The sequence below is a fragment of the Tamandua tetradactyla genome, chromosome 1, assembly GCF_023851605.1.
Source record: "Tamandua tetradactyla isolate mTamTet1 chromosome 1, mTamTet1.pri, whole genome shotgun sequence".
Taxonomy (NCBI): Eukaryota; Metazoa; Chordata; class Mammalia; order Pilosa; family Myrmecophagidae; genus Tamandua; species Tamandua tetradactyla.
The window spans coordinates 199632074-199654849 of NC_135327.1; the positions used below are offsets into that span (position 1 = coordinate 199632074).

At 35.0% G+C, this 22776-nt stretch overlaps 1 protein-coding gene across 2 annotated transcripts in view; it reads left to right on the forward strand.

Annotated features, from left to right (window-relative positions):
- Positions 1–22776, forward strand: part of DPP6 (dipeptidyl peptidase like 6) — a 919284-nt gene that overhangs the window by 503243 nt on the left and 393265 nt on the right. The window lies entirely within an intron of this gene.

Below are 22776 nucleotides of genomic sequence, written 5' to 3' on the forward strand. Positions count from 1 at the left end.
AACATGGATCTAATTTTATGTTTTCATGATTCTTCATGCAGCTGGAGTCCATTTATACCAATGTGGAACACTGACCAAAAATAAATGTCAAAAGTCATTGAAGCCATTGAGAAAAGGCTATGTTTTTTTCTAAAATCATGGCATGCAATTAATAAACATTATACTATTTTTCTTCTAATTTTTTAATCTTCTAAACATAATTTTGTTTTCACTTTAGCCAAGTTGATGGAAAAAGCTTAAAGCCCTGAGCATTTCTTTATAATAGCAAGTGAAATCTATATTGGTTTTCAGAGAAACCCATCACAGAAATTACACTTTTTCTCTATTCCTATTTAACTAGAGTTCCCTCATGTGCTTCTATGGGTAATGTTATATAAAGTACTTTAAAGGATGTTACATCATTTTTTTAACAATAGTATCAGTGATGCTTCTAACTGGAAGTTTTTCCTTCACACTTCTTAGCATCCAGGCATAATGTCACATCACTAAATCTTTGTACTTTAAAGCTCTTTGCCATGGATCAAGAAAAGAAAATTGCAAATTAAAAATAATGATGTAATACTCATTTACACTGCAATGTGTTCTTACCATTCGAGGAAGAGGAATATATGGGATGAAGGAGATGAGGATGGTTCTTTCTCCCGAAAATAAGCAGCATCAGACTTTAGTGCCCTATCACTCTGTCCCACGAATAAAGCCTCAAATCCCATATTGCAAAATGGAAATCACTTGTAATGGGAAGAGACCGAGCTCATATTCTTTTGCAATGACAAGTTCTTATTGAAAATGAGTGCATTCATACTGAATATCCTGTTGCTCACAGTTAAATGAAGTCTTGTCTCTGGATTGATGATAAAATGTGCCAGGACAGAAAAAGTCATGTGGTTATATGTCAGAAAATAGATTAAACACAAGAAACCATACTCCCGTGGCAACTCTGTGAGACCATAGAGTGCATGATTCCTTACCTGTAGGACTGAGAAGATCACCATCGTTTTTGCAATGTTTAGAGATGACTGTACCTAAACACGGTGGAGGAAAACAAAGTATGTTTTATTAAAAATATCTTAAGAGTGTCCCTACCTTGATTCCCCACTAGTTTGTTCATTGTTTTCTTCTGCCTTCTCTTCATCCAAAGCTCTGAATCCAACCAATGGTAAAATTCCTTCAAGTGCCCCTCTAGGGAGGGTCTTTTTTTTTTTTTTTTTTTTGCAGTGAATAGAATGATTTTTTTGTTTCTTCTACTCAATACTACTGAATTTTTGTTTGATTCATATTACTGCCCTTTGTTATAATTAATGTTCAACAGAACACCCATCAGGGCTCCAATCCAAGAAGTCCGCCTTGCTCTGTGTCTAGCCAAATATGCAAGAGGGGGGTCTCTGCCAGAACACCACTCAAATTAAGTCAATTGCCCTGAACATCACTCTTGGAATTAAGGAGTTTGGGTCGGTTGTAGTTATTGTTTTATGAGCTCAATTAACCTTTTATTGATGTCGGACAAATTTTGAGAGAAAAAGGAAGATTTCAGGCAACAGTTAATCTCTTACCCTACGTTTCTTCTTCAGGGGGAGTGTAAACCTGGATTGAACCAGGGCTAGGAGATCTGTGAGTGAAACAGTGGCTTATGTCTGCCTTCCTGTGAGCACTTCCTTCCATACAGTTAATGCATTACAGATGGAACTATCAGAAACATGGGAAATAATTTAATATGATCAGAAGTCCTGCAGTATAAGCCTATTCATAATTATGCCTAAGAGTCACCCCCAGAGAACCTCTTTTGTTGCTCAGATATGGCCCCTCTCTCTAAGCCAGCTCAGCAGGTGAACTCACTGCCCTCCCTTCTACATAGGACATCACTCCCAGGGGGTATAAATCTCCCTGACAATGTGGGACAGGACTCCCAGGATGAGCCAGGATCCTGCACCATGGGATTGAGAAAGCCTTCTTGACCAAAAAAGGGAAGAGAGAAATGAGGCAAAGTTTCAGTGGTAGAGAGATATCAAACAGAGGTTATCCTGGAGGTTATTCTTATGCATTATATAGAAATCCCTTTTTAGTTTGTGGTGTATTGACTGGAGGGAAGTACCTTAACCTGTTAAACTGCATTCCAGTAGCCTTGATTCTCTCAGATGATGGTATAACTATATAGCTCTACAGTGTAACCATGTGGTTGTGAAAACTCTGTGTCTGATGCTCCTTTTATCTAAGGTATGGACAGATGAGTAAAAAAATAAGAATAAAAAATAAATAACAAAGGGGAAAAAGGGTAAAAAGTTGGGTAGATTGAAATACTAGTGGTTAATGAGAGGGAGAGGTGAGGAGTATGTTATGTATGAATTTTTCATTTTTTTTTTTCTATTTCTTTTTCTGGAGTGACACAGATGTTCTAAAAATGATCATGGTGATGAACACACAACTATGTCATGATATTGTAAGCTATTGATTGTATACTATGCATGGACTGTATGTATGTAAAGATTTCTCAATTAAAATTAAAAAGAGAGTAATTGATGTAAAAAAAAAAAAAGTCCTGCAGTGATTCCACCACAATGTCACATTGGTACCTTAGCCTGGGCTGTTATGTGACCAACAAAGCTCTGTGCAGGGAAAATTTATCTCTACCTCTGAGTCATCCCAGCATCAATTTACCAACCCTGGGCAAGTATCACCCAGCAATGATTCAGAATAACCTGTGGGGTTATTTATTAATCAAATAAATAATTACTTGAACTCATAAATCTTTCTTAAATTAGTCATAAGTAATTTCTTTGACCCTGATTTTCTTTTTTAGAACTCATGATTTCCAAAGCTATAAACTTAAGTCTGAATGAAAGTAAGAAGAGCTAAATATATGGCTCTAAACTTTTTCAGACTCTCTCTCTTTTTTCTCGTACTCTTTATTAAACCTGTTGTTCTGTCTCAGAAATTCTTAGTCTTCAAAAGTCACCCCAAATAGGGGTGACCCTAAAGGAAGCAATGTTGTTTCGATGCCATTTTGGCATGACCAGCTAGGAAATTAGACCTAAAACAAATGCTTGGCATACCACAGAACAAGTGATACATAATTTTCTTTCTTTAATTCAAATAGAATTGGTTAATGCAGAGCTCAACGTGAAAGTCTTCCACAACTAAACAGGGCCAGTTATAGGGGCCCAAAAGAAAGAAAGCAGAGGGGTCTCGTGAAAAAGATAATGGGTTCACAGTGAACATGATTCCAGGAATGGGGAGTAGGGTATAGATTAACGTCTTATTCAGAGAGGGGTCTGGTTTCTTGCATACATTGATCATCTGCACATTCTTCCTTTGTAAAGACGTTAGCTCAGCATTAACTAACCCAGGACAAGCAAGTGGCTGCATGCTTTAGGGTTTCACAAAGGCTCTAGGAATAGGTTGGCCAGTGGGCCCCCACAGCTGCCTTGTGATCTGTTAAAGCTATCTGTTGATTGCAACTGTTTTGGAAAGACTTCATTGGAGGCCACAAATGGAATGTGTAATCACATTTGGTTTCAATTAAGAAAATTATAAAAGGCATCTGTCACCAACTTTTCACCAGGAAATGTCTGTAAAATGGAAAGGTCATATGCCTGTATTAGATGACAGATACTCCAGAAATGAACAAATGTATGGCAACAAATATTAGAGGATAAAGAACTTGTTCCTAAAATATAAAAACATACATATTCTCAAGAGAAAAAAAACAACAACTAAGTAGGAACTTCTATATGAATTGCCATTGAGACTTACTATAATTGAATTTACCATTTATATGATTGGAGAAGCAGATTTGTTCTATTTCCTCATTGAATAATTTCAGTCTTGTTTTCATTTCTATCAAAGTTCATCAGGCAAAGGAGAGGCAAGATGGTGTATGACAGAATTCTGTTCCTTTGCCATGGATTAGCTCTCTGACTTTGGGAATTTAATTTTTGTGAGTCTTAGTTTTCTTACTAGTTAAATAAATAAATTAAACATGTCAAGATAGTACCCATATCTCCTCTAGTTATAATGTTCTACAATACAAATGGCCCCAGACCAACATTAGTGCTCAATTTTACCAAATTTAGCCCAATGTATACATCACATCTACTAGTTTGTCCCTTTCCTTTTCTACACAAATAGTCACTCTTCCCCTGGCCTGATGATATTCCAGTGAAGTTTGGGTGAGACTTAGGGATCTTCCTTTTTTGCCACACTGTCTTGGGTCACCAGTTTTGTTTAACTTCACTTCATAAAACTAGTTCATAAAGCAATTGCAATAAGGTTGTTTGCCTGCTTTCCTTGAGGTTCAAAACTACTTCTTCAATATCTACATAGATCTCTGATCCATTCTTGGTTCAAACAAAAATATATAAAAATATGGTGCAGTATTCCAAGATACTTGGACTCCAAAAGACGGAAGATGTTATTTGACTCTGCTTCCCAGCTGAGAAAGCACTGAGAAAATTGTACCCTGCTAAAAGAAGAAGACATGAGCTAAAGCTAGAAGAATCAACTGCAATGAAGAGCCAGGGAAGACGTGAATGGTCTCTTAGGAGAAATACACCGTAGAGACTGATTCAATAAAATGTGATGTGTAAGTCAGTAAAGGCTCATATTTGAACAGCATGCTGAATTCCATAGGAGGGGGAACAATCGGATAAATTACATATATGCACCTTCTTTGGGAAGAGCAATTATTTATTCACTGACGTTAGACCCTATACTTTGATTTAGCACATGGATTAATGAAAGACTGGGACTCTCAGAGAAATGTAAAATGCAAAATTCAAAAATAAAAATAAATTTGAAATAATATTATTTGCTAATCATTTAAATATATAACTGAATAGAAGAGAAGCATAAACAAAAATCAAATAGACTTGCAAAACATGCTCTTATATTTTGAACAACAATTGGTGATATTATAAAAATGAACACAAGGATCAGATGTTTCTTTGATGTAGCTTGTTCCAGCACCTCAGTGTGTTTTGTTCTTACAGTATGCATTTGGTTCCAGGGCACCAGAATGTCATACCTAATTTTCCAGTTTCACTCTGGAAATCTTCTGATCTTTTCTCTATCACAATTTTAATTTTTTTCTTTTGAAATATTCATATGTATTTACTATATAAAAATGAATTAAAGCATAACCAGACATGGTCTCCCTTTTCAAAGGAAGAAGGCTCATGGGGCAGATATTGTGGAAAGAAAATATGAATCAAGAGGTTAGGGGATGGTGGGGAAAGCTCTCTTATAATACCTAATGTGTGGTAGGTATAGCTGTAGTAATGTTTATTTAATGTTCTACGTTGGAATAATAGTGTTATTCTTTTAAAAGGGTGGGATAAATGATATCCCACTTCAGAAGGTCATTTAGGGTCTTCTTGAGTCTGGAGGCAGAGGTTTTCAATCATTCAGCTGGGGGAAGGGGCAAGCATATTTTAAGATGATAGGATATAGCATGAGTGTCCTGCACAGAGATTATCTTAAGAAAATATTTGATGAACAGACTGGATGGAATCAGCAATCCTACAACAGGGTTGGGAAGTTAGTATATTGATCATAAAGTCAGCTACTTTAACATTAGGTAGGGGTGTGTATGGGTATTTACACACACACGTGTGTGTGTGTGCAGGCCTCTCGTGTACTCATGTGAGAATTCCGAATATTCATCTAGTTAACCTTATTTAGTTCCATGGAATAAATAAGGGATAGCAGTATTATTTGGGGTAGAAAATTGACTTTGTAATTCAGAGGCATTGAAAGTAAAGGGAGTATTTTACCTTTTAACTTGCACCTGGCTAATTCCTTTTAAATAAATGAAACTGTATGCATGTAAATCACAGCAGTTGTATGCACTAAAAATAAAGGCAAACAAACAAAAAATGGCTAAAAGGAAACCCACAGAATTTAGAAGTTTAAAAAAATCCATCCCTTAATACAGTAAACAGATATTCTGCTGCAAGTTAAAACTTCCAACATCATTTACCCTGCACCTCCACCATTCAGAAAGGCAGCTTTAATAAATGAGATGCAGCGATGACCTTTATCACCTCTACTGATACCAGTAAACTGAGCTGAACATGTCCATCACCTAACAGGACAGAATTCGTTACTAAACAAAAGTTGCTATGCTGCCTTTGACTGAGATGTGTATGATTAAAATGAAAGCTACTTCACTTGTAAAAATAATATCTTTCACTTCATGAGCTCTGAAACACCCTTCATTGATTCCGTATATGACTACAACAATATAGATTAAAGATTAGCTGAGCTTTGCTGTATGTTTGTTAAATTACGGGGCAGATCAATTTGTTCTTTTTTGAGGAAGTTGATTTGTTGCTTCAAAATTAGGATCTTAATTGATGGTATATATGGAATATGATGGTAATATTTACAGTCCCGACAGTTCAAGTTTAGTAATCCTTCTGTTCCAGAAAAATGACAATGAAAATTGTACACATAAATTAGGCCAGGAATTTGAATTCTGAAAACTTTGGGTAAATTTGGTCAATTATTTGTCAATGTTAGCCTTATTAATTATTAACCTTGAACTCTACTGACTTTAGTAATAAACTTGTGTCCCCATATCCACATTTTCATCACTTGTTCTCTTGTTACTGTTAACAGCACCCCCTTGCACTTTCAGGTGTCCTAGTTTAGATGATAAATTACATAGTCATAGTAGGAATATATGAAATAGAAGGACTGTGGCAGTACTCGATCTTCAGTTTACACTTTTATCAGATTCTACATGTAAAGCATTTACATGAATCTCTATGAATTTCATAGGAAGTCCTCAATTACCCAGATGCTTAGAAAGTTGTTTTCTGCTAGTAGTCATAGTATTAGATCCCAAATAATGTCAGAATTGTTTTACAAGGATATCTCATTCCAGTCTCCCCAAACCCTATAACTTAGGTATTATTAATATCCCCATTTTTTTCAATTGGAAACACAAGGCACAGAAAAATCAGATAACTTGTCAAAAGATGCATAGTTGATAAATAGTAAAGCTGGAAATTTTCTAGTATTTTAACTTAATGGTCTACCATGTGAGATGAGTTCTCACTTGGCTATGAAATAAAAACAAGGACTCTCCCTTGCTTATAATTAGTACAAAAAATTATTTGTACTGAGTAGTGTGTGATCAGGACTTCAGGACTTCACCTTCCTGGTGTTCATTTACATAATATAGTCATGCCAGAGTTTCCAGACTAGTTCTCTAATAGGCTGGACTTTCTCTGATTATCCCAGTAAAGCCTATAAGGGTCAAAGCCTGAAGGAAAAATTGGGTCAGAACCAGTCATAGACAGAGATGAATATAAAATTAGTATTTGGTAAACTTCCAACACTCTACTCTGGGAGGAGGAGCCTCAGCAGGTGTGAAATATATAAATATATGCTGGTGTACACTTCTTTGGTGCAGACAGCTGATCAAGCTGTTCAAAGTTAGACTACACTTTTGTCTATAGCAGATGGACCAAGGCAACCACACTCCACGGGAGAGAAATCTGCCTGGCATCTTGTACTTGTTATGAGCGCCAAATTTTCCTCCCTGAAAGAAACAGTCCATCAGTATTCTCCATGTAATCAGGTACTTTGAAGCTTGATAGACGTAAATGAACAAATCTGAAAGAGTAAATGATTCCCTCAAAGTGTACCTGCCTACTTTTCATGGAAGAGTGAGAAAACCTCTAATCACGTTTCTCTGTTTTTCCACCCCAATGAATGGACTGAATTGCTTTGTATAATAGTTTTCTTCATTCTTTATATGATATTGGCCTGCCTGCTTGCATGCATTCTGGTTCATTTGCTTTTAAGTCAGAAGGAGAAAAGTTGTATAAAGGCAACCTTTTCCATAGATCCCACCCAAAATTCCCTTAGGATATGATTCATAATGTTTCTTTCTTTTCCAACTAGATAATAGTGAATGTTTGATAAAAAGATACACCATTTATCCTTTTTAGAGATCTGAGTGCTGCTGGTAGAGGTAACATCTTATAGTTAAACAATGGATTCTTTATTTTTCCCTCGTTTAAAATTCCTTTACTTGGCTCATCTCAATTAGCCATCACAGTAACTGGTTAGAAAAATAAGACATTTTATTATTGAAAATGACAGACTGATAGATAAAATAACCAGCATCAGGAGAACAATTCAACATGGTTAGAACTATTTCTCCTGACTCCAAATCCAGAGCCAGAGCCTGATAGGATCTCTTTGTTAGGATTAAATTCAGCTCTGAGCAATGGAAAAATTAAAAGAATAGTATTTCTAAGCAAGACAGAAATGTATTTATCTCTCACATAAAAATCAGGATGTTGAATCTAGGCTCTGTTTTGCTTTTATATTTCATTGGCAAAATCACCTATGGGTCCTAGATGGCTGCTCTGGTTCTGGCCATCATAAACACATCCCTGCTAGCAAGGAGGAAAAGAACATACTCTATCCTTTTGAGGAAAACTGGTTTAGAAGTTTCACCCTGTATTTCTGTTTACATTTCTTGGCTGCAAGTTAATCACATGACCTTAATTAATTACCATCCTGGCTGCAAAGTGTTTTTTATTGCAAGAAGCCACTGGCCAAACTAAAAATCAAGGGTTGTTTTACCATAGAAGAAGAGAACATATTAAGGGACAACTGGCAGCTTCTTAGTTAAAAGAAATGGTCATGGAAAGCATCTGGTTCAGCTTCTCATTTTATGGATTAAAATCGGATACCAGTCTGAATTAATAGTTTCCAGTCTCCTCGTCCAGCCTTTTACCAACAGTATAGCTCCTACTGCTGGCACTTTTCACCAGTTTTCCTGGATGGAGTCTTCCCATCAAGTTTCTGTCTTTCAGTCCATCTATGTGCTACAGTTTTTGTCAGTAAAAGATGATTTTTCTCATAGAACCATAGAAAAAGTAAGGTGATCATTTTAATTAGATGAAGCATTTTTCTTGGCTAGTTTGTTCCAGAATAATTCAGTAACGATTCTATAACAATTTTGATACAATGCATCTTGAGCTTACATTTGCAATAGTGTGATGCCTTAATATAATGATTTTCAAAAAGGTGATATCTTCTATACCTATACTGGAAAATAGCTACAATCATAGAATCCCAACTGATCCAAGTGTGTAGGGAGCTCAGTATTTGATTCAGCTCTTAGCATTTTGATTAAAATGATAGCTGCTGGAACCATGCTTCATTGAGAAGTGATTGTTGATTGGCTGTGACAGTGGACTAATTATAATATTGTATTTCTCTGACCAGTGAATTTAAGAACCCACTGATGGTCCATAACTTCTGATGCTTTACTGATTTTGATGGAATGCGATATTCTACAAAACAATGTGTTTAATCTGTAGACTGGCTCATTTCAAAACAAAAATGTAGCCAAAATCAGTTTTCAAGTGGTCATAGTTTTAATGATTTTTTTTCCCCAAGCCCATCTATGAAATTTGACCCATATATTACACATAGTAACAGAATTTTTTAAAGGTAATTTTTTAATGGAGAACTTTTTAAAGGTCAAAGTCATGGGGCTTATCAATGTAAAATGAACTATATCCAAGATTTTATTTAGCTCATTAATTGGTAAGGAAATCAGTAAGATGTTTAAAAGAGCCAGTTCAAAGAAGAATTAAAAAGATGTATATATAGGCAATCAGAAATGCTGAAATGAATTTGCTGCAAAACTGGCTTTTTCGTAGGGGAGAAGCAATTACATCTTCACCAGAAAAAATTCATTTGTATCTCTCTGGCAAAAATCATTTGCATTACTATTAGTTTTCTACAACTTACAAGTTTCTTAAATAGCTTAAAGACAATGAGAGTCACAGACACAGAGAATTAGATAACCCTGAAGTCTACATTAGACAATGCCTAATATTCCACAGGACAACACAATGATCTTTTTTGCCCATTTCAATTTTTCCTGACAACTTCAATAGTATTTATTTGATTGCTCTAGTGAGGTCTCTACAAAACAAAACCATCATATTATAAGCACTTAAAAGAACATAAGGAAATCTTAGATTTTTTATGATAACTAATCACAAGTGTACTAAAAATGTGTTATAGCATTCAGAGAAAGATTTCTTTGCTGCTCTTTCTTTTTCTTCAACCATCTAAGTCTTTTTATTTGAAATCCCACTCTCTGTACCTTTTCTATTTTGGTGAGTTCATGTGAGAAAAAATAAATTACAAAAACAAATCCTAATTCTCCAAATATATTGCTTTTCCCTTAGCCCCATAAGCATATGGTTGACCATGTTAATACGGAAAGAAGTGCTTTGTTGTTTGCTGTTGGGTTTTTTTTTTTAATAAGCTGTTTAAAAGTTTAAACATGACTCTGTTGAGGTACATAAAAATTGTTCCCCATGAACAAAAACGAAATTTTAAAGATTTTAAAAGCTACTTGGACAGTCTGTTAATCAAAGGCAAAATTGGGCAATTCAGCTCTTATGGGTCATAGGATGAAAATTAAGTGACATTTAAAGTCAATATAGTCATCTTTGAAATGTTTTTACTCAGTTCAACCATTACTTGTTTTGAAAGTACTTGTCTGTGTAATTACCCAACCCGTATGGCCACTTTTATATATAATTTGAAGCCCACAGAATTTAATAACCCATCACCCTCCATCTAGCCACACACACCTACCCTACAGACAATCCAACTCTTTGACTTCAAGAATTTAGGTTTCTAAAGCAAATACCTCTTAACACCCTCAGACTAGAGAACATAACACCCTTGTTGCATTCATGATTGGAGGATGGAAAACATTACTTGCAGTCTAATTTATTTTATTCTGAAGATCCTGCAGGAAAATAAGATACAGTAAATTTCCCAGTCACGTTGTCCTGCTACATATGTAAAATTGCTAGCATAAATTTGAATTAAGAACACAGCATGAGGTCTCTGAGCAAGAGGAAGAAAATTAACCAGTGAGTGATTCCGGCATCCATGTCCCACTTAGTGGTGATAGAGAAATTGGGAATTCCTGACGTCCGGTGATATTCTAAATGTATCATTCCTTCTACATGTATGAGTTGATAGCCTTCTGAAGAAGACACTTTCTCTCAGGAACAGGCTATTTGGTGTTTCTGAACTACCAAAAAGTCAAGATGAATCCTTAATTACTCATTTAAACTTACAAGTTTTCAACATAGTGTAGTAATTACCTCCAACTGTAAAGCATCAGGAGTTTATTTTTTCCTTTGCACATACCATTCTTGTAAACTTATGAATTGTTTTATATTTTCAATATGTTTTGATCAGTTGTGGCATTATTCATTTTTGATGTTTTAAATCATCCCAACTTTGGCCGCTGAGATTCCTTCCAGCTGGTTCTTATCCTTGTATCAGTTGTCTGGTACCATACTGGTGTTGTATAACAAACGACCGTATATCTTCAGTGGCATACGACAATATGTGATTATTTCTCACACATCTAGTTCTTGTGTGGTTGGTTGTGCAACTCTGCTTACTTGTTGGCTGGTTTGTTTACATGGCCAGGCATCTAGTTGGCAGCTGGCTGGTCTAGAATGGCTTCCTCTCAGGTGCTATAGCAACTCAGCAAATATCATGTATTTTCCTGCGACCAACAGACTACATCATGTATGTTTGTCTCATGGCAATAGCAGAAACCAAGAAAGGGCTTGTTACAAGTGTATATCAAGCCTCAAATTGTACATATTTGCTAATATCCCACTGACCAATGAAAGTCATGTTTCTGAACCCAGAGACAAGATGAAGGGCCCTGCAAAGTTACATGACAAAGGCTGTGCCAGTTTTGCAATCAACAAGATCACCAGATTCTCATATCCCCATTGATTGTTGAACACTTCTTTGCCTCCTGACCAATAATATATTCCAGGCTTATACTATACTTTCTGTATGTTAGACTTAGATGCACCAATTTCTTAAAGGATCCCTGGTTCTATTTAGTGAAGATTGTATTTCAGAACCAAAGTCTAGATGTCTAGGGTAATCATGTTTCCAGTCTTTTTCTGTGGGCAAAGCAATCACCTCTGTATTTGATGAACATACATGAGGTTCTATTGCTATTTCCAATATGTAATTTTAATATTACATGTTTTAATTTTTAACTTCCCTGATTTGAAGTGTAGATCTCTTTTCTTCTATACGGAAAAATCTTAGTTCCTAATGGCATTAACAAAATTACTTATTTGCTTGGAACCATGTTTCATAGCTACTTTGTACAGTGCTGTGACGAACACTAAACTCTACTGCAGAGATCATCCAATAACTGCCATGTGATCATGAGTTTCTTTAAGTTTCTTTAATGTCTCTAACTCAAGCTATATTACAAATATCTAGCAGAATATCCAGCACATGAAAGTATTTTTTGAATAAGTGAAATATCTGTTGTTTGGTTTTCTTTCTTTGACTTTTGATTTTCATTCTCTCCCATTTCTCTCCTTGAACTCACTTACCTTTTCAAATTACATTCTCATGGAAATGAATTGCTTATCTCCTTTCAACAGAATGCACACCATTAAAAAATTTCCTTACCATCTCTATTTGTGCTAATATTTCCCTCATGTGTTGGAGGACTATATGTTATTCTCCTAATTTCAAATGAAATGATATAGTTGTCATGTGAATACATTTCTCTTTAGAGATATCATGAATTTCAACACAATCTAAAGAATCAGAAGTCACCTTGCTATTTCCTTGAGACATTTTCCTTCTTTTTACCTGTTAATATTAATGATGATTACTGGAACACTGGAGATAACAGAACCTCATTTCCTTTTCTTTTTTTTTTCGCAAGGGCAGGCACTGAGAATTGAGTCTGGGTCTCTAGAATGGCAGTAGAGACTCATTTCCTTTTTAAAAGTATTAGGATATTTGAGATATTGGAAATATTTTTTAACTATTTAGAAATCTCTTTTTTCCCTCACAATTGTCACATTCATCTAGGAGTACTGTGACAGTTTGAAATTGTTATCTGTCCCAGAAAAGCCATGCTTTAATCCTGATCCAATATTGTGGGGCCAGCCTATCATTTAGGGTGGAAAACTCTAATTGAGTTATTTCCATGAAATTGTGGGTTGCCCAGTTGTGGGTGTGAGCTTTTGATTAGATTACTTCCATGGAGATGTGACATACCCAATTGTGGATGTAGCTTTTTGATTAAATGGAGATGTGACACCACCCATTCAAGGTGGACCTTTATTAGTTTACTAGAGTTTTTTCAAAAGGGAAACATTTTGGTGAAACCTCAGATGCAGATGTTTGGAAACAGAAGGGACAAAGCCTACAGAGCCAACACAAGATGCGGACATTTGGAGATTCAGGTCCCAGCAGATGCCTTCCAATGAGATGCTAAGCAAGCCAGAACCTGGAGGGAACCAAAAGAACCTAAGAGACAAAAATCCAGCCCTGGAGAAGCCAGATGAGGAAACCCCACAGGAAACAGAGGCTGAAAGCAATGGAGCCTAGAAGCAAGGGACACAGCAGATGTTAACCAAGTGCCTTCCCAGCTGATAGAGGTGTTCCAGGTGGCATCACTCTTTCTAGAGTGAAGGTAACCTCTTGTTACTACCTTAATTTGGATATTTTCCTGGCCTTAGAACTGTGAACTTGTAATGCAATAAATTCCCTTTTTAAAAAAATTTCCATTTCTGGTAAATTGCCATTGTGGCAGTTTTAGCAAGCCAGAAAACAAATATATAAAGTATACACACAAGATTGACAAGAGATGTCTAAAGGTCTGCTGCTTCACCTTTTGAGGACAACCATTTCTCCTTAATAGCTATGGACTGAGAAGGGTGTTTTTTCCAGATTAAAGATAGATCATAGTATAAACTAAGACACTCTTTGGGAATATAATATGATTACTTATTATAACCTTCTACATATTGCTGTCCAATAGCACTTTCTGAAATTTTAGAAATGTTCTGTACCTACATTGTCTAACCTAATACCCAATAGTCATGTGTGACTATTGAGAGCTTGAAATACAGCCAGTGCAACTGAGGAACTAAATTTATATTTTATTTAATTTTAATTAATTTTAAGTAGGCTCATGTGGTTAGTGGCTCCATGTAGGCACCACAGCTCTAGATAGTTTATAAATAGGGTCTAACTAAAAAAATTTCCATTTGACTTACATTACCTAGAATACACTTGTAGCTCTAATGTCAACTTTCTAATAATTGTTGTCTTTTCCTGTAACTTGCCATACAAACCTTACTATTTAGGAATCAAAGGGAAAAAAATGCTGATGGCCAGAGGCAACATATCTATGTATATCTGGAGTAAAGACTGTCCTTCGTGGCTACAAGTTCCCACCCCTGACTCCAGACTCTGGAAGAAAAGATCTCAGAATTTGAATTATGGGCCAGTGGTTACTAAAGAAATATGATTAAAAAAGATACAGCCATTAACTGCCCACAACCAAAATATCAGATTAGCTCTACCAACACAAATTACCACAAAAGCCAATCTAGTGATGAAATGAAAGAATGAAGCACCTTAGCTTTATTTCATTATAGCTGTGCGATTTTTTGAAAATATTACTTGAACTTTAAAATCAATTTTAAGTTTTTTATTATAAGAAATTTTAAACCTAAAAATAGATAGAATAGTAAATAAACCCCCATGTATCCATATCTCAATTTCAACCATTATTTCCTAAAGGTCAATCTTATTTCCCTTATATCTCAGCTACTTTTTTCTCCTCTTCTCATATTATTTAAGAGCAAACCCCAGACAGTGTGTCATTTTTTAAATGAAATTTTATTGAGATATATTCACATACCATATAATCATCTAAAGTACATGTTCAGTGGTTCCCAGTATCATCATATAGTTGCGCATTCATTATCACAATAGATTTTTGAACGTTTTCAACAAAAATAAAAATAAAAGTAAAAGTAAAAAAGAACACCCAAAACATCCCATCCCATACCTCCTATCCTCCCCTATTATTTACTTATTTTTTGTCTTTATTTTCTTACTCATCTGTCTGTACACTGGATAAAGGGAGTGTCAGTCACAAGGTTTTCACAATCACACGGTTATCTCATAAAAGCCATATAGTTAAACAATTGCCTTCAAGAAAACCTTGATTTTTGAAGATGACTGGATAACTATATAGCTTTTATAGTGTGACCGTGTGATTGTGAAAACCTTGTGTCTGATGCTTCTTTTATCTAGGGTATGGACAGATGAGTAAGAAAATAGGGAAAAATAAATAAATATTGGGGGGGTGACTAAGGGAGAAAAATTGGGTAGATTAAAATACGAATAGTCATTGAGAGGGAGGAGTAAGGATTTGGGATGTATGAGTTTTTTCTTTTTTTCTGGAGTGATATAAATGTTCTAAAATGATCATGGTGATGAATTCACAACTATGTAATGATATCATGAGTCATTGATTGCATACTGTGGATGGACTGTACATGTGTGAAGGTTTCTCAAAAATATGTTTAAAAAAATAGGTGGGGATAATGGAAAAGAAAAAAAGAATAAAGGCTACTGGATTACAGTTAAACAGTTTCAGGCATTTCCCTCTAGCTACTCCAATATGCCAAAAATTGAGAAGGGATATCTATAGAGTGTGCAAGAATAAAACCCAGAATGACCTCTCAACTCTATTTGAAAGCATTTTATCCTTACATATTTCATTATGTGTATATCTAAAATATAAGAACTTGTTAAATACAAAAGCATAACCTCCATACCATGTGTTCTACTTCCCAAGTTGCCAGAATGTAATACACCAGAACTAGAACAGCTTTTACAAAAGGGGAATTTAATGAGTTACAGGTTTACAGCTTTAAGCCTGTGAAATGTCCAAACCAACCAGGAAAAGACACCTTAATTCAAGGAAGGTCAATCGGTGAGGAACACCTCTGTCAGCTGGATAGTCATGTGGCTGGCATCTGCTTTGTCCTTTGCTGTTGGGCTCTGTTGCTTTCAGTCTCTGTGCCTGTGGGGGTTCCTCACTTTGCTTCTCCAGGGTTAGCTTTCATCTCCTGGCTTCCCTTGGATCTCTCCAGTTTCTGGCTTGCTTAACATCTCATGGCAATGTCTGCTGGACTTCAAACATCTCCAGACATCCATGCCTCTGTCTCTTTTTGTCAGCTCTGCTCTGAAGTTTCTGTTGGCTCTGTTGTTTCGTTTCTGTCAACTCCTGTAGTTTCTGTTGTTTCTTCAAAATGTTTCCTCTTTTAAAGAATTCTAGTAAGCTAATCAAGACCTACCTGGAATGGGTGGAGTCACATCTCCATCTAATCAAAAGACACACCCACAAATGGACATGACACATCTCCATGGAGATAATCTAACCAAGTTTTCAAACTGCAGTGTTGAATAGGTTCAGGAAAAAGCTGCTCCTACAAGATTCATCAAGATTAAACATGGCTCTTATGGGGTACATAATACTTTCAAATTGGCACACCATGCTAAAAAAGAAAAAAGAAAAGTCATTTTTAATAGCATCAATTGTCCTATTAGTGTTTAAATTTCAATTGTCACATAATGTCATCATTTGTTGAAGAAATCAGGTCATTACATCTGCTATTTGTTTCCTTGTTGTATTGGTTAACATGTGCCTCTGCCCTCTGTATTTTCCATAAATAGTTTGGCTCTAATAACTTCACTAGATTTATTTATTTATTTATTTATTTATTTATTTATTTATTTATTTATTTATTTATTTATTTATTTATTTATTTATTTTAGTAAGACTTCTTTGTCCATAGAGCTATATTCTTCCATGAGGAATCACTTAATACTGATTGTCTCTCATTTCGTAGTTAACAGCCATCCATGATCAATGCCTTAATTCATTAAAAGTTGTAAAACAATGATCTTCTATTGCCATCAGCCTTCACATAAAATAACTGGAATATATCTATAAAATGAAATGTCACCTTATCAAGTTTGGTTTCTCAGTGATATGGTTTGTTCAGGAAAGGAGAGAAATATTTTCCTATTTATTTACCATTTCAAAATAGTATGTTGATTTATTAGCATTCTCCAACAGTGACCAATTCGTTGTTTGTATTTTGTAGATCATTATACAAGTTCATGAACTTAAACACATCTGATGACTTCCAATCAATTGTAGTTATTATTCTCATGGATGGTATGTGTTCTACCCTTAGCCAGAGAGAACCTCTTCTACTTGTTTTCTGACTTATCCTGACATGGTCCTAACAGACTTTGACAGCTACTTTGTGCTCTTATACATTCCTTTCCCATATCTGGTTTCATTTGGTAGGAAATATTCTATCTAGATTACATCCTAAGCATATTACAGCCAAGTTCTTGTGTTTTAGGACAGTCTTATTGATAGTGACTGTTTTTGAAAATACTTTAATATGCTATTTGTTTTATTTGTTATAGAAATAAATTATATCTGAAAAATGCAAAAAATGCCATAAATAGAATAGAATTGTTTCTAGTATCAATTATTTTAAATTAGAAGATGATCATGAGAAAAATAAAATCTATTTCCATTTATTGTGTGTAGTATTTGCTTCAGAAATAAAGATTTATTCCTATGTGATATTTATATAATCAAGAATTAGTCTATTCTTCAAAACCTACTAGGATATACAAATTGTACTTGGCAATGAGGATTAAGTTAGCTCAAATGTTAAGAAATCTATATTATTGTAAGCTGCCATACATTATTTAACTTTAATTATTAGATTGAGCTTTGAAAACTGAAATTAAAAAAAGAAAAACATTGTTGAGCAAAAATAAGCAATACTTAAAGTCAGCTGATATATGACTGGAAGTAATTTGTTGGTGCATCCATTAAATATTCCTGTCTCACAATTTGGGGAAACAAAATAAAATGAAAAACAATCATCTTTGTGCTGACTACCATTGTAACTTATTTCTATTCCTTTAATACTTCTAGCTTTGTATAATTTTATAAAAGTTCAAAGAACAATGAAATTAGTGATATTTTAAATGCAGAGTACTGGATACTTGGCATGCGAAAAACAAGCAGCAATTGGTGGTGCTGTGTGAGATTTTCTTTGGGAAATCTTTTCCTAAAACCTCCCACATGTGTTTCTTTAGAACTCCGCCAAGATGGGTTTTCGGCATGATCTTCCTATCCCCATCACATTCAAATGCAATGTATGTTCTACTTTGTAGCATCTTATTGCATTGCAGTGATGACAATAAACCAAGGTGTAACTGAAACATAAAGAGGCACAGAGGGTATAATTTGAAAACAAAAACATATCCATTCCTACTTCTCCTTTTCTTTCTCTGATATGGCTCCTCAACCTGGGGTGTTACTCTTACACACTGCTTAGTATTTCACATATAAATTGAATTTGTGATGAATTAGACTTCTGATATTAGTAATTTGTTCAATTCATCACACATTTATTTAGCATTGTATTTCATATCAAGTGTTACACTGGCTGTTGGAAATAGTAAATCACCAAGGTGTAGCCTGCTCCCGTGAGAAGCATGCACTCTAGCGGGGGAGACAGAGTTATAACAAACAAATAACTCTAACATACCCTGATGAGTATAAAGCAGGGTGAATGAATTATAAAGTGAAAGCAGAGAGTGATTAATTCTGCCTGGCGGAGTCATGTAAAACTTCACAAAGGAGGTGACCTTTATGCTGAGCCCAGAAAGATTTCACCTGGCAGAGGTGGGAGAAAGGCATTGCCGTGAGCATCGCTGGCATGAGAAAAGCAGAGAGGCATGAAAGGCATGGCTGTGTTTAGAATGCTTAATGTAGGATGGTGGACAATTAAAATGGGAAGATACACCCAGGCCAGAATATGAGCGATCTTGAATGTCAGGCCAAGGATTTTGGCTAAAATATTCCCTGCCAAAGGTAGTTAGGAAACAAAAATTCTAATGAGGGTTGTGGCCTGGTCAGCAGAGAGAATGGCAGTAAGAAAGAGAATCCTGTTACGAAGCTGTTGGAAGAGGTGATAGGAATCAGAGAAAGGGCAGTAACGCTGGAAATGAAGAGGAAGGGCTGAGTCGAAAAGATGTTAAGAGGAGGAACGAGTAGGTTGATGATAGAGTTGAGGTTAAAAAAAGCAAAGATGCCTCCAAGTCTTCTACTTTGATAATAATTGCACCTGGAATTTATTGAGCACTTACCATGAACCAGGCATTTTAAAAATTAATTTCAGCTATGCACAGTGTATGTGTTGCGCATATTATATCATTGAGTCTTCAAATGAGCACTATGAGCACTTCAAATAGCACTATACTATTACTTTACCTATTTTATAAATGAAAAAAAATCTTTAAAGCATTATTAGGAATAGAAAGGGCAGCAAAATAATAAGTTTCAAATCACCAGGAAAGTATAAAACTTCTAAACTTTCATGTGCCTAATAAGATAGTCTCAAAATATACAGAACAAAAATTTGGAAGGACTACATGAGAAAATGATTCAATCTGTCATTACACTTAGAAATTTCAGCATAATATTTTTAATTAAAGATAGGTTAAGCAGATAAAAGAAATTAGCAAAAAAAAAAAAAAGCAATTTGAAAACTACAACCAACATGGTTAATTTAATAGACTTATATAGTCTCCTGCACCTCATAATTAGAGAAGACACATCCTTCTTAGGAAGATCTTTACAAAAATTGACCAAGAATATAACCATAAGTCAGTCTCAAAAAATTTCAAAGAATTAGTAGCATAGGTTTTTCTGACCATAATGAAGGTAAATTAAAAGTAAATAATAAAAAGATAAATTGGAAAGTTGCCCATATATTCACAAACTAAAAATTCTAATAAACTCATAGGTTGAAGAAGAAATCAAGAAATAAAGTACAAAATAAATAGAGCTAAGCAAAAATGAAAATACTACCATTAAAGCTGAAGAGAATTAAGATAAGCAAGTAATTAGAAGAAAGATGTCACATTGGTAGTGACTATATTAGAATAGAAGGAATACTGAAATTAAGGAGCTAAAACATCAAATGTATGAGGAAAATTTGAAAAAATTGCAAGATAAAATAAGTCAAAAATCAATAAAGCAAAAACTAAAGATGCGCCAGAGAGAAGTGACAAAGCCCAAAGTGGATTATTTGAGAAGGCCAAATAAAATAAATATTTTTGGGGTCTGAATGACAATAAAAATGTAGAGAAACACAAATAAAAGTGCTTGAAATGAAGAGAGGAAAATAGAGATCAGGAGAGATTTAAAATGTCATTCTGATTCTGGTAGGGTCTGACTAAGACTCAACCAGATGACCTCCTTATACCCTGAAGAAAACAACTATAAAACATGGGCACGATGAAAAGTAAAGCAGCTACCTGAGTGGTCTACAGTGTGAGCAGAACTAGACAGACTAAATGAAGAGTTCCTGCTTGCCTGGAGAAGGGAAGTCAGGCAGCTATACAAGTAATTTCACATTTCCAATGTTGTTAGCTTGTGGGAGCAGGGACTAAGTTGAGTCTTAAAAGATATACAGTTGTAGCAGCAATGGACCTACAAAAATCTACAGTCTTTCTGGCCTGGGAAACTAAAACAGAGAAACCAGGAAAATGGGAATGTTAACGAGAGTGGTGGAAATTTGGAAGGAAATGATCCATAGAGGGGTTCCCCAATCTTTACCTTCTCACATCTCTGACAGACTCCTGAACTCATACGTATGATAGACAAAGCAATTCAGTCAAAGACAAAATATCTGAATTGAAAATAAAGGTGCTTCCCAAGAAACAAAGTCACCAACCTTAGCAAAGGAGACAATCTTTGGAAAATATAAAACCCGCAGTCTCCAGAAAATATCCATGAGTCTAGCACTTTAGCCAAAATTATCTGAAATACAAATAACCAAGACAATGGAATGCACTGTCAATGTAAAAGAAAATCAGTTGAGATGAAGCAAATTTTTGAATTAACTGACAAGGATTTTAGAACAGCTATTATAACTATCTTCAATGAAAGAGCACAAAACATGTCTTCAGAGAATGAAAATCTCAGGATATAAATGAGAAATCTCAGTAGAAAATTAGAAATAATTTTTAACAGAACCAAATGGAAATTCTTAAACAAAGAAATACAAATTTGAAATTTAGAAAAAATCAAGAGATGGGCTTGATTGTTGAATGACCATGGCAAAAGAAAAATAAATTGCACTTGATGACAGATCAATAGAAATTATCCAAGGTTAATTGAGGATAAAGATTTTTAAGGCATGAACATAGTATCAGAGACCTATTAGATGATATCAAACTGTCCAACAAATGTGTAATTGGAATATCAGATGGAGTGGAGAGGGATAAAGGGACAAAAATATTTTGAAAATTAAAAATGGCTAAAACTTAAATGAAATACATAAATTTGCAGATACGAGATGCTTAGAAAACATCAAATAAAATAAATAAAAAGAAGCTTAATCTAAGTTTCATGATAGTCGAACTGTTGGAAACCAAAGAATAAATACTGAAAACAGCAAAAGAAAAATTACTTGTTACATACAGAGAAATAATTCACTTAATGACTGACTTCTTATCAGAAACTAAGGACACCAGAAGAAAGTGGAACAAAATTTCAAAAAATAGTGTGCTGGTTTGAAAGGAAGTATGCCTCCTAGAAAAGCCATGTTTGAATCAAAATCCCAGTTCATAAAGGTAGAATAATCCCTATTCAATATTATATATTTGAAACTGTAATCAGATCATCTCCCTGGATGATGTGATTTAGTCAAGAGTTGTTGTTAAGATGGATTAGGTGATGACATGTCTCCACCCATTTGGGCTGATCTTGATTGGTTTATTGGAGTCCTATAAAAGAGGAAACATTTTGGAGAATGAGAGATTCGGAGAGAGCAGAGAATGCTGCAACACCATGAAGCAGAGAGTCCACCAGCCAGTGCTTTGGAGATGAAGAAGGAAAATGCCTCCTGGAGAGCTTCATGAAACTGGAAGCCAGGAGAAGAAGCTAGCAGATGATTCCATCTTTGCCATGTACCCTTCCAGATGAGAGAGAATCCCTGACTGTGTTCATCATGTGCCTTTCCAGATGAGGGAAAAACTCTGTGTTCATCATGTGCCTTCTCACTTGAGAGAGAAACCCTGAACTTCATTAGCCTTCTTGAACCAAGGTATCTTTCCCTGGATGCCTTAGATTGAGCATTTTTATAGGCTTATTGTAATTGGACATTTTCTAGGCCTTAGAACTGTGAACAAGCAACTTATTAAATTCCCCTTTTTAAAAGCCATTCCATTTCTGGTATATTGCATTCTGGCAGCTAGCAAACTAGAACAAATAGAAATATAACTGTCACTGTAGAAACATATCCAGAGAGACTATCCTTCAAGAGTGAATATGAAATAAAGATATTTTTTAGAAAAAATGAAGCGAAATGAATTTGTTTCCAGCACACCCATACAACCAAAAATCCCAAAGTAAGTCCTCAAGAAAGGAAACGATACCCAATGGAAACTCAGAACCTTAATAATGAAAAGAAGATTTTTAAAAAAAGCATCAGAAAAGATACACTGAGTAAAAGCAGAAGATGAATTTTTAGTGTTTTTTTTTTTTTTTTACTTTTTCTTCTTAATTTCTTTATAAATTGTATATTGTTATAAATAAAAATTATTGTCTTGGGGGGATCTATAGTATATCTTGATGTAATCCTTATAACAGTAACATAAAGGACAGCAGTGGATATGGTCCTGTGAAATTGCCAGATTTCTCTATTTCATGAGAAGTGCTACATTAATAATTGTTAGGTGGGCTGTGAGTAAGGATTAATACTGGAATCTCTAGAGAAACCACTAAAATAACAATGCAAAGAAATATAGCTAAGA